The sequence below is a fragment of the Sciurus carolinensis genome, chromosome 4 (assembly GCF_902686445.1).
Source record: "Sciurus carolinensis chromosome 4, mSciCar1.2, whole genome shotgun sequence".
Taxonomy (NCBI): Eukaryota; Metazoa; Chordata; class Mammalia; order Rodentia; family Sciuridae; genus Sciurus; species Sciurus carolinensis.
Genome location: NC_062216.1, coordinates 100,623,185 through 100,636,887, shown reverse-complemented (window position 1 = coordinate 100,636,887; position 13,703 = coordinate 100,623,185). Strand labels below are relative to the sequence as shown.

Sequence of the window (13,703 nt, the reverse complement as noted above, 5' to 3'; positions counted from 1 at the left end):
CATACTTTGTCTCAGTTCAAACTTTTCAACTTAAATACCACAAGTTTAGTAGCTGATGTTGGCCTCAGAAAACTTGGGCCCCAAAATATACCACTTTAGCATGCTGAGTACTTTGAACTGAAAGGAAGCAGATCTTAAAGCACAGTAATCAGGAGGCCTTCCTTTCTATTGCTTTCTTCTCTTCTCCAAGGTCAATCAAAGGAACTATAACCCCTACTCATAAAATTCAGTCATTAAAAACTGGATATATTACTGACTTTCCCAATGCCTTTTTGTATAAGAGCTGACCATAAACTATAAAAGAAATTCTCTGACCAATCTTGTTTGATAGGAGATCATGAAGTCATCACTCCAAAAGGGGTATTGTTCTATATCTGGGAGGAAAGAATGCCACACAGGGAGGCCAAGAAGAATCTAAATGGATAGGCCTTACTGGTTCCCCTTTGTGTTATCATTAGGTCAAACCTTTTTGTCCAATCACATGTCTATATGGATGTTCATTCTTCATCAAATCTAAGCATATAATGAGGAATTCCCCCAGGGTGTTAGGTAGTCATTTCTAGAGATTACTGAGTTACATAAAATTTTGATTAAATGAGTTATGCTTTTCTTTTATTAATCTATTTTTTTGTATATATAAGGGAGTATAAGCTGTGACCTTTATGTTGAATAACAAAATGTATCATACTTTTCTGCCCATATACTCACAAAGAGAAATTTATTTATCACAATTTTAGAAGCTATGAAGTCCAAGATCAACATGCCAACAGATCTACAGTCTGTTAAGTGCCCATTTTCTGGTTTACAGACTATGCCTTCTTGTTGTGTCCTTTCATAGTAAAGAAATGTGCTGGCTCTCTGGGATTTATTTTACAAGGGCACTAATCTCAAGATTAATAATATGATCTAATCACTTTCCAAAGGCCCTACCTCCTAATACCATCATCTTGGAGGTTTGTATTTCAACATATAACTTCAGGAAAGACACAAACATTCAGTTCACAGTACCAGTATTTACAAAATAACCCTATTCATCATAGGTGTTTTCATATCTATGATTCTTGTGCTAAATCCCACATTGGATTACCAATGTCAGTGCAATATTTAATGGCTACAAAGTATTTGCTCTGTTAATAACAGTGGAATGCTGTTAAAACATTCATGATGACATAAGTATATCTATACAATATAGTTTTCAGATACGCATGAAACTGTGGCGTCAAATTCAAGATTCATATAAGAATTATAAATAAAATACCAAAATTTATCTTAATTATGATTATAAATATAATAATTTCCAATAATGAATACTATATATCTTGTGCCACTCTAATTACTTCAGACATTTTATATGTGGGCATTAAATCTCCACAGTAACTCTTAAAGAGATTCATTTCTGCCCCCACTTTATTGATAAAGAAGCTAAAACACAGAGAAATTATTTGTTCAAGGCCACACTGCTAATAATTGACAGAGGTAGGATTCAAATCCAGAGAGTCTGATTTCACCAAAACTACTTTATACTGCCTCTCAAGTCAACTCAGAATATATAAAAATGTTCATTTATTTTTATATACATCATAAATAACAGTTAATGAATTCCCTCAGACTTAAACTTGTTCTTTAATGTATTTTCCATCACCTATGTCTTAATTGATCATTTTGATTTTTTCATAATTTTAAAATCTGGAAAACATGACAGAAATAAAAGTGATTTTTCAAAGTTCAGAAATAAAAGGATGACAGAACTAGCCATAATATTAAACAATCACAATTATAAAGAATTACTAAGAAGAAATATCAATTGTGTAATCAATTCCCACATTATAGAACTCAGTGGATTTAGGGATAAGGCCAAGTCTAAATACATTCTTCTTGCATATTTATAAACCAAGTGATTTTATTTGAGGCCAATTTTTCATTCTTTAGGATACTTTTATAGCTCTCATGAAATTATATATCCTATCATATATCCTATTTCTATGTGCCTGAGAAAAAATTAATTAGGAATTTAAAGCAATAATATTTAGATCAGCCTAGTAATAATAAATAGCAACAAAACTGAAATATTGTCATATATGTCAAAGGTCAATTCTTTAGTAGAACACTTCAGATTATTATTAAAGCTATCTCTGTTATTAAAAGTACCACATACCCATTTAATGTAAATGCTTTACCAAATATAGTCACTCTCAATTATTTGCACTAAAGAAGAGACTGTATTAGAATTCCTAATTACAAACAGTGGATGTATATTTGGTTGATTTAAACAGAAAATAAATGTATTAAAAAGAAAGTAGGTAGTCAACAGACCTGGTAAGACTAAGGAACCAAGTTTGGCAAATGGCAGGATCAAGGAAGTCTAGTGGGAAGAGGTAGTATGTAGTAAGACAGGGATAGTAAGGAAGGTACATACAATCAAAGCATGATATACACATATATGGAAATATTGCAGTGAATTCATTAATCTGTATAATCAATATGAATAAATAATAATAAAATTTCTAAAACAATAAGAAATTGGTCAAAGAAACAACACTAACATAAATTTTCATGGAGCATACAGAAGATATTGAAACTATATTATGATTTAAATACTATATGTGGCATGTAAACACAGTACATTGTCGTCTTAAATTGCTCTTTTGCTTCTTTTGTGTGGTTTTACTTTTTAGTTCCCTGATTAGTTTATTTTCCTAGGGGCATGATGCCATGCAAAAGAAGATGTTTCAGAATGTTAACAACTTATAATAATATGTTCAGTGATTAAAATTAGAAAATATAAAGGAAAATTAATAGAGCAATAACTAGCAGATGAAAAATATGCTATGCTTTGTGTTACAGTATAATTAATATTAACCTAAAATATCAAAATCTAACAGTAGTAGCTAGTGAACTTATTAAGATTCAAGAGAGTAATTAGCCTAGAAAAAAGTACTTACATTGGCTTTCCACAAAACTAAAGCAGGTTGATCTGATGTGTTAGGAATAGTAATGATAAATGTCAAAATGTTATGGCTTTTAAATACACTTCTCTTATAAAAGTTTTTAGAGATGTATGAATTACAAGAGGAGAGGTATTGAAGAAAAAAATTGTAAAAACAATAAAACAGAAATCTATAATACGCAGAAGAGAGAACCTAATTAAAATAAGTTCTCAGAGTGTTATTAAATCAAGAAGAGAAAACAATATATTCATAGTCCTATTAGCAATGTTTCTGAAATTTGGAAATATTCATGGCCTATTATACACACTTTCATCAAATTTAGTTAACTAGTACTTAGATACAACCCAGCAACTCATTTTATAGCTAAAATCTTGCTAAGTTTTCCACACATACATTTCTGGTAATCTTACAGGTAGGGAGATACACATTTCAATTTTAATAAGCAACATTATAAATATAAAAAACACTATTTTCCTAAAACCTACTTTATGTAAATCTTTAAAGAGTGAAAGAAATCAGGGTAGGCATCCTAAAGTTTATGGTTAAGTTTCAAGAAAGAAGTCTTATTTGTTCCTATCAAGAGATGTGTTTTACAGTCAGAATGCTATGTATCAAAGTATTAAAATATTCATTTTATGTTGTCAAACCTATAAAATATTCTATACGAAAACTATTCTCAAAAATGCTCATTTATAAAAAGTTAAAATTACATATACAGATGTATCTAGATATCTAGATCTATAGATATCTCTATGGAGATTATATATAGAGATATCTCAATAGATAATGCTCTCGCTCTCTCTCTCTCTCTCTCTCTCTCTCTTTTCATCAATCTCCAGGAACATTAAAATAAAAATATTTATTTTATTAGTTTTTTTAGTTATAAACAATATTTATACAAGTATGGAATATAATTTGCTATACTTTAGTCCCCAATATTTCCCCTTTCCCTCCCCTGTTCCCTTCTCTCTATTCTACTGGTCTTTCTGCTATTTCTGTATAGTTTTGTTTTTGTTTTTGTTTTTTTAATTAGTGCTCTGTGGATGTACATTCACTGTGGTATGCTCATATACATACACAGGAAAGTTAGGTCAGAATCAGTCCACCATTTTTCCCTTTTCCTGTCCCTTCTCCCTCCCCTCTCAATCCCTTTCCTCTATCCCACTGATCACTTATTTTCATGGAATCCCCACACCCCCACTTTTCTTTATCCCGCCCCCCTTATTTTTCTGTAGCTTCTGTATATCAAAAAAAAAACTTAACTTTTATCTTTTGAAACCTGGCTCATTTCACTTAGCATGATGGTCTTTAGTTCCATTCATCTGCCAGCAAATGTCATAATTTCATTCTTCTTTTTGGCTGAATAACACTCCATTGGGTATATATACCACATTTTCTTTATCCATTTATCTGTTGGTGGATACCTAGGTTAGTTCCATAGCTTGGTGATTGAATTGTGCTGCTATGAACATTGATGTGGCTGAACTCCTATCATATATTGATTTTAGACCTTTGGATGTATACCAAGGAGTGGGTTAGCTGGGTCATATGGTGATTCCATCCCTAATATTTTTTGGGGGGATGAAGGGTACTGGGGATTGAACTCAGGGACACTCGGTCACTGAGCCATATCCCCAGTCCTATTTTGTATTTTATTTAGAAACAGAGTCTCACTGAGTTGCTTAGAGTCACACTTCTGATGAGGCTGGCTTTGAACTCTCGATCCTCCTGCCTCAGTCTCCTGAGCCACTGGGATTACAGGTATGAACCACCACACCTGGCTATCCCTAATATTTTGAGAAATCTCCAGACTGCTTCTGAGAATGGTTGCACCATTGCAGTCCCACCAACAATGTATGTGTACTTTTCCCCCAATATTCTTACAACACAAAAAAATTCTTTATATCAACTGTCATAGGGCTAAACAAAAAACATGAGCAGAAAAAATAATGCTTGAATTCATGTAATATAATTATGTAAACTGGATTTGTCTCTAATACTTTGTTACTAATAGTTTCCAGAAGAAGGTGCTTTTTCAATATGGACTTATACTTTCCACAATAATCTTTAAAATTACATTTGGTTAATAAATTTAAAATTAAACCTTCAATCAACACTTCTACATGAACCATATTATTTTTAATCAAGAAAATGTTCTTGTTATAGTTGCTGAAGTACTTGGTAAGCTCAGAGCAAATTTTGCCAAATGGAAAAGTGTCAATTTTATTTTTAATTTTTTAAACTGAGATAAAAATATATTTATAGGATATCATGTGATGTTTTGATACATGTATATATTATAGATCTTTAAATCATGTTAAACATAGATATCTCCTCATTTATCATTCCTTTATGGTAAAAACAATAAAAATCATTTCTTCTAGCTTTCTGAGATTTACAATACATTACTATTATTTATAGTCACCCTACTGTGCAACAGCACAACAGAACCTCTTGTATATGTAACTATAACTTAGCATTCATTGATAAACCTCTCCTTACCCTCCCTACCTCTTACTCTTTGTTTTCATTTAGCCAAAATATTTTCACAAGTACCATCTTTGCCAAACCATTCAGAGTAACTTGCTTATTTTTATAAGACAAAATTTGACCAATATATATATAATTTTTAAATGTTTCTTCAAATTTAGGTGTTATAAAACTGGGATTCTTCAATTTCATTCTGGTACAAAATATAAAATTAACCAATTAAAAATATGCACTCCATCAAAAAGTTTTTTGTAACAGCCACAATAATCCAATACAGAATCTGAATACCAAAAATAAAATTTCAAAATTACATCTTGTGCAGGATAAATCTTTAAAATTTTATTTTCAGTAGTTATAATTTACTAAAAGTTTCCAAACACTGAAATATTTGGTCATTCCAATTATGAAATACTCTGAATAAATATTTACACTAGCTTTTTAACAAACTGCCATAAAAATTTAAAGGACTTATTAAAATATTTAATAACAACATAGAACCCATAGATTGATATATAAAGTAATTTTTCAGACTCAAATGTGTGATATCTAATTAATGAAAGGAACCAAAGAAAATACCAAAGCATTCTTTTTTTATACAGCATCAATTTTGTCTCAAAAATATTGTAGTTCAATTATATTATGCTGCACATATAAAACAACTTGAAAATTTTGACAATTACATCTTCTATTAGACAACATATCCTGCTTCTTTGGATGCAGCTATGTAATTAATATATGTAAATTCAAATAATTCAAAGTATATCTCAGTTACACAGGTCACATAATTTAGTGAGTACCCTGTTCTACCCATAAAGTTATGATTCATCAAATTTGTATTCATATTATGATTGCAGAAATCATATTATCTTCAAAATGGAACTTAATGGAATTCATAATGTCAACAGAATTCATAGTTGTATATGCAATAATATCAGATGTTCTACCTTTGACAACATGTGCTTCTAAGAATTTCTCTTTGATTCCATGAATTATATGAAATAACTATTGGAATTATTTTCTATGTGTGGTATCTGATGACACTCGTGTAAAACTGGCATTTAACTGCTTAAGAAGTTCTGCTAATAAATACTACACATTTACCGTCATCACCTGCTGTTTTGAATACACACAAGAAAATTTTAAATCAAATTACATGGAATTTAGAAGTCATTTGATGTAAATGAAAAGTCATATTTCACAGAGTATTAGGTAAATGCACCTTCTGCAGCTAAATATTAAATTGTTGTCTGCATGTATCTGTTCAAAATACTTACTAAATCTGAAAGCAAATGCTGATGTTTTTTCAGTAGGTTTACATCTTCAGATTTTTATGTGCTCATCAATACAACTATGGGGGATGTTGGATGTTGATAAAACATTTTGTGCACAAGTTATAGGTTCACTGACTTCCTTGAAAAGTGAAATATCCGTGCTTACTTTTTCACTATGTATTAACTTTTCCTTTATTTGAGCTCCCTGCTGCCAAAAAGATTGTTAAAAAGCATTACCAAACAGTATGATAAAATAATTGTTGACAAAGCTATTCTAGCAATAGCATTCTTTCAATTCATTAGCATGTCTGACAGGACAGACTAGCCTCTATATTTCACAAATATTTCATTAACTCCTAATCTACAATTCCCCTTATTTCAGGCAGAGAGGCTATATAAATCTCTCAGACCTTAACTTGCAATGTTATAACGATGACTGGATACACCAATGGACAACAGAGACAGCCCAAATAAATACCTCTCCCCCACTACCCAGCAAGTTTGCTGTCTCTAACTACTCATTTCCTAGGACACTTCCTTTTGTCAGAAAGTACCTTTCATGCTGTCTTTAAAAGGAACTTTTATTATTTCCATCCGGAGAGTATCAAATAAAGACCTGCATTACCATTGGATTTCAGATGTAACCGTGTTAAAATGAGAAGTGTCTTCAGTGCACGTATGACTTACACAAAAATAGAACCATGGCAGAGATTTTTAAAATTATATTCACTGAATTTATGATGGCAGATTTTAATGGAACTATTAACAGTAGTTTATATGTAGCTAAAAGAACAAAAAACTCTAAGACAAATGCTAAATTAAATATGACCTTAAGTGCTGGCGATATAGACCATCATGTAGAGTGCCTGCCTTGCACACTAGAGGCCCGGGTTCAAGTCCCCACCACTGTGGGATTGCGGAAATAATAAATATGACCTTAAGACCACACACAAACCTTGACTGCTGAACTGGGATGACATTTGCTATATACTTGAGTATTGTTCACATTTAACAGATGAACAAAGAGAGGTATAAGACAAAGGCTAATTTCCTGCAAAGACAATTAAGCTTAAGTTTCAGGCCCATTTACCTGAATGTGCCCCTTCCAAGGCTCTGTATCTAATTTCATATTCTTTTTCCAGAGGGCTTACCCACAACCTGGATCCACCAATGTATAGAAAGGTCTAATAATCAACCCTAATTTACACAGTCTGTAATCCATACAAAGTGAGTTAGACCTTGTGTTGACTGGATTTGGAGAATATATAGTTACACCAAAAAAAAATTTAAAACAGTATTAATTTTCCTTCCTAGCAGAATCCTAATTGATAGCACTATCATGGAGTCTCCTCAGCTATACCCCAACCTAAGTAACACCAACACAACAAATAGTCATAAAATATCACTTACATTGTTTCTTCAAAATTTGTATGGCTCCTCAATAATAGAAAAATTTCAACTTCTTTGGTTTTCAAACTCACTATCAAGCAGACACATACACACATTTAAAAATTTAAATATACATAATCTTGTGTCCAACTACTTATGCAATTTTTATTTTTTCCTCTCCATCTGAACCCTCATATTTAATTCTGATCAGTCAAAACCACAGCTAAAACTATCCTATGTTCATATTACCTATTTTATATATCATATATTTGGATCTCTGATCTTAAATATTTTCAAACTTAAGATGATATTTTTCTCCCTTGATAAACTACAAAACTCTCAGAATGTAACTAAATTATAGTTGCTTTGCACTCCCATGTGGCATACTGCTTGATATATAGCACCCAGTGTTTTGCTTAGATGAACTAGATATAAACCTGCATCTACAAATGGTAGCCTCTCCTCCCTCACCTCAATACCAACAGAACTTCACCTGTGCCTTTTAATGACACTGGTTGTATTCTCTGATTAAAATTATAAAAATAAACCTCTTTAATTAAAAAAATACTTATACTGAGCCAGGCACAGTGGTTTGTGTGTGTAATCCCAGCAACTCGGGAAGCTAAGCCCGAGGATACAAATTCAAAGCAGTATCAGTAAATCACCGAGACACCATCTCAAAAGTTAAAAATGTGCTGGGACGTAGCTCAGTGGTAAAGCACTCATGGGTTCAACCCCTAGTATCCCTCGCCAAAATTCTTACCTTTCATTTGAGTGCTATATTTATAGACCTATAGTCAATCTAACTCTGAATAGCATTTTCTGGCCCAAAGATTGCTTCCATCTTTATAGTGTCCTTTTTTGCTACCACCTTCACGCTTAGCTAGGAATTTGGTGAAATTAGTCACTGGGTAATAAAGAAAAGAAACTTTCCAAAAAAAAAAAAAATCTATGCTTCCATCTGCCCTCTCTCAAATTTGCACATTGATCCAATTAGCAAAATAGAGTCTCAGTAGTGATCTCTAGCTTTAAAAATCAAATGAGAGTTCTAGGTCAATGATTCCCAGACAAGTAATTTTTTTAAAATTATTTTTAATTGGTGGAAATGACAAAGAATTGATATTTTTAACTTGTCAAGGAAAGGTTTAAAAGGGAGGGGTGTATTTTAATATTTGAAAAGGTCAAAAAGGATATAATTTGAGGAAAAAACAGTTCATTAAATGGAAAAATCTGACACTATAGCTAATTAGTGAGTTTTGGTGACAATAGCCTGAGACTCACTATCATACACATGTAAATTAGTCTCTGCTTAGATCAACTTTCTTATCCTTAATGAGACTTCGGTTTGAAATGAAACATTGCGATATCTTGCAAAGATATCAAAAACTACAATATTAAAGCCAGCCAACGAAGTAAACAATTACAAAAGGAAAAGAGCTGGTCTCCAACGACCAGCTCTTTCTCTCATAAACTAATGTGACAAATAGAACTCTTATGGTGGAGAGCAGGTAAAGGTCAAATACTATGTTTTATATTAAAAAGTTGTAAAGACCTTTGCAACTATAAAAATGTGAAGATACTCCTATCAAATGATTCTGCAATTAAACAGTATATCAAGTTTTTGTAATATAAAATAAGAACACTCTGCTTCAAATGAGCACATGCAATCAGGTTGCTACTACCAAAACATAAATTTGTGGTAGCCAGTTTCATTCATTCACTTAAAATATTCAGAGCTCCTGTTTAAGCTTCTTAATCCAGACCCACCTAGCTGTCAAATAATTTTTTCAAGTTCTTTAATGTAATACCTCCCCTCCCAACTCATTTCTTTTAAGACTCCTCTGAAAACAAGTTCTCCAAGTTGATCATTTATCTCACGTTCTTTTTTACTTTTAAGAACCTATATTTCATTGCATCTTTGATGCTTACCCTGTGCTATCCAACATTGCTTAGTGTAACTTTATGTTTCTTGAAATATTCACAGCCCTTTATTTGTGCCACTTTCTACAATACATTTTTTTTAACAAAGCACAGCATAGTGGTTAAGCTCATTGGGCTAATATCCTAACTCTGCTATTGACTAGCTACTCACCCTAGAAAAGTCACTTAATATTAACTGTACTTCAGTTTCCCTGTCAGTAAAATGAGGACAACATTCCTATCTACTTCATAAAATTCTTGTAAGGAGAAAATAAGTACAAAAAGTAACAGTGCTTGTTACCTATTATAGTGATTTAATGAATTCAAATCTCAACATTCTATCATATGGCACTTTTTGTGGAACCAGAATGATCTCTTTATTTTATGAATGCCCCTGTTCAACTTAAGACCCTAAACAAGTAGGCATGTAAAAATATTATTTGTTGAATTAATTCTGAATGTCCTTGAGTTTCTGAAGGAGTTTTATAATTGTTCTCTAGTTACTATTCTGTATTTTAAGTTCCTAACAGTTCTTAAAATTTTCAACCAAAAAACACCCCTAATAACAAAGGAGAATAAATAGGTATTCTAAGATAAGTCTGGGATAAGAATTAAAATTTCTATTTGATAGAAGCTCCAATCAACTGCTAGTGGTTACTAAAAGCATTCTTAGATTGAGGGCTTTTAAGGAATCAGAGTACCAAATTCAACTAATCTCATCTACTCTTGCCTACTCTGACTGTAGAAAGTGAAGACACTCATTTTTTCATTATCAGCATGTGGCTTTGCCTGAAGAAGCCCAATTCTCTCACAAGGAACATTTATTTAAAACTGCATAGTTTATCTTAACATCTTTTAAGAATTTTAATTTTATTCTGTAATGTTTCCATGTTTGTTTATATTTAAAGACAGGCTTTTCCCAGTCTCTGAGTAAAAAGAATGCTCCAAGCAGATGTAACCATGCATATTTATTCTGCTGTTTCTTAAGCCCCAGTACCTAATTCTTTCAGGTGCAGCAGTACAATCATTTTGAGAAACACAATCGTAGACCACATTTCCTGCAAGTATATTGCTTTTGAATCCTCCCAATGGCAATTAAAATACTACTCAAACAGAAAAATTTGTTATATATGACAATAATAGCACCATACTAATAGTGCCTAAGTCTTTGTAATATGACTTCATACAATCTTCATATTCATTTTAAAGAATGGCAAATTCAAAATCATCACTTTATAATCATGTATAACTAAATTCTGTTGAAACCTATAAGTGAATTTTCACTTTTTTCCAAAGGGCAAGTGTTCTTTTAGAACACTAGCTGGAAATAATCCTGGTAAATTTCTAACACAATCAACAGGATAAACACTCAAGCTATAATACTTGGTGAATGTATATTACTCAGATATATTACTTAGTGAACATAAAGGCATCTTTTCTCTTATAATTTTTAAAAATTTAATATATATTTAACCATATCACCATTGTACCTGTCTACCTGTGATTAAAAAAAGAAAAAAGGTACATAGAAGTTGTTTCAACTGAAACACTTATTATCAATGCTTTTGATCAAATGACATTACAGACCTATATGATTTCCACCCTAAGAGATTTTGAGGTCAATAGCAATAAATAGGTCACATAAATCTAAATTGTCAACCTATCATGTTTTATGTGATTCATGCTAAATAAGAACTGTAAACTCTTGGTGACAGTATTTACCTTTAAAAAATAAATTATAATTTGAAAACAAGGTGATATTGCTGCTGTGCCATGGATGTAGTGCAATTGGGACTGGACTGTCCTTTGATTCTTTCCAAATTAATGCAAAGACTATATAGCATCCTATAGAAATTCACCTTTCAAGAGAGGAGTTGGTGCAGGAAGAAGCAGTAGGGTTGGGTTCAGGGGCCTCATAAAAGAAGAAGCACAAAGGATATTAAGGAAGAAAAGAAGAAAAGCAGGAGCTGTCACCCATAGTAGGGCCCACAAGTGAAGCCTTCGGGAAGATAGCAGAGAAGCCGAGTTGCTTTCGTTTTAAGAACAGGGACTGGAAGCAAAATCCTCCATCCTGGCATGTATAACAATTAAAAGACCCACTCCTACCAACTTCGTTTCCAGCTAAGGCTGTGACCCTTCCATGTGGGCCTAAGAAAAAGGCATCACTACAGTAATAAATGTCCAGGAACCTGAAGACTATACTATCTAGCGCTAGCAGCGCAACTTACCGGGATCCCCCAACCCAATTCATGGCTGCAAAACTTCCCAAACGAGGGTTCACTGAGTTCCCTACGGCTGAAGCGTGAGTCACTCAGTTCCAGGTCAACCCTCAGCTTCAAGGAGATTCTCTTCTCCTCACCACCAGCCTGGGGCCCCACTTCCCAACAGTCAACGCGCTCCCGAGAGACCTTCCCGTCCCAGTCCCAACAGCCTCTGCGGCTTCTTCTGTGCTTCTCTTCCGGTGGGAGGCGGAGCCCTGTCAGGCCGCAAGGGAAGCAATGGGAGAGCACAGTGTAGCATCCGCCCAACTCAACCTGAGTAACAAGGCCGATGTAGGTTTTAACCTCTTAGCCCAGGCAAGCCTAAATAAATGAAAATATCTGATAGTGGCCCCAGGGTTGGCGTTTCATACCATCTGCACTGTAATTTATCTAATTCCTTTCTGGCCTCTGCTGTCTTTATCAAGTCAGAGACTTAGGAAAGAAAAGGACTAGCTAGATTACCCATCTCCAAGCCCTAAAAATGATATTTTCTATTTTGATTTGTTATTCCACACCCAAACTCTTTACATATTTCTAATGTACCATCTTAATAAACAGTTATCAGAAACATTGCCCTGTAGTAATCTACTATTCTACATTTTGTGAGTGTTGTGGGTTTTTAAAAAGACCTTGATCACAATTCAATTTAGCCATGAAAACTAAACTTCTTACTAGGGGAAAAAAAAAACCCAAAATGGAAATTGGATTTTGCTGTTCATTTCTGTATTGTTTGTATATATTCACAAAACATATTTTACAAACTTTCTGCAATATTTTGCTTAGAAACTAAATATCTTATCCCCAATATATGCACAAAGAATTTTTTTCAGTTGCCATGATGCTTTTTCCCAGTGTAACCTGTAGAAGATCTCATAATGTAATATGTTTTCTATTAAGTAGTTGGGAAATAGTACCTAGAATTGTATTATGTCCCAGAGTAGATATCTTATTTAATAATGCAAATCCTGACTTTTATAACAAAAAGTCATCAAAGTATATCTGTGACTGAATTGATCAGGTGAATTCAACATTTCAGAGAACTAAGTATCCCTCTGCACAGAGTGGCTGTTGGTTTTCAGTAACTAAACCATACTCTCTAGGCAGAAGCAATAGTCCTGTATATCAGTCTTTCCTACTTTTAGCATTCTAAAATTTGTTGACTAAATTAACTAGAAGGGGAAATAATTTTCTAAAGGAAATATGACTTGCTTCCTTCCTTCCTTTTCTTTCTTTTTTCCCTTTATTGTTTGTGAAAGGACATAATGGAGATTGACTTTTTCAGAGGAGTTAAGAACAGAGCTGGAATGAACCATCTCTTCTCCTTCACTAGAGTCACTACTTTCCTCCCTGTCATAGGAGGCAGTAGAAATGGTGAATTAGGCTAAGGAAAGATTAATCTATGGGATACATGTTCAAACAGTATT

The 13,703-nt window shown here is 32.9% G+C and overlaps 1 protein-coding gene across 1 annotated transcript in view; it reads right to left on the bottom strand.

The window, feature by feature from the left end:
• The window catches only part of C4H12orf40 (chromosome 4 C12orf40 homolog), a 61,404-nt gene that overhangs the window by 43,866 nt on the left and 3,835 nt on the right, over nt 1-13,703 (bottom strand). The window lies entirely within an intron of this gene.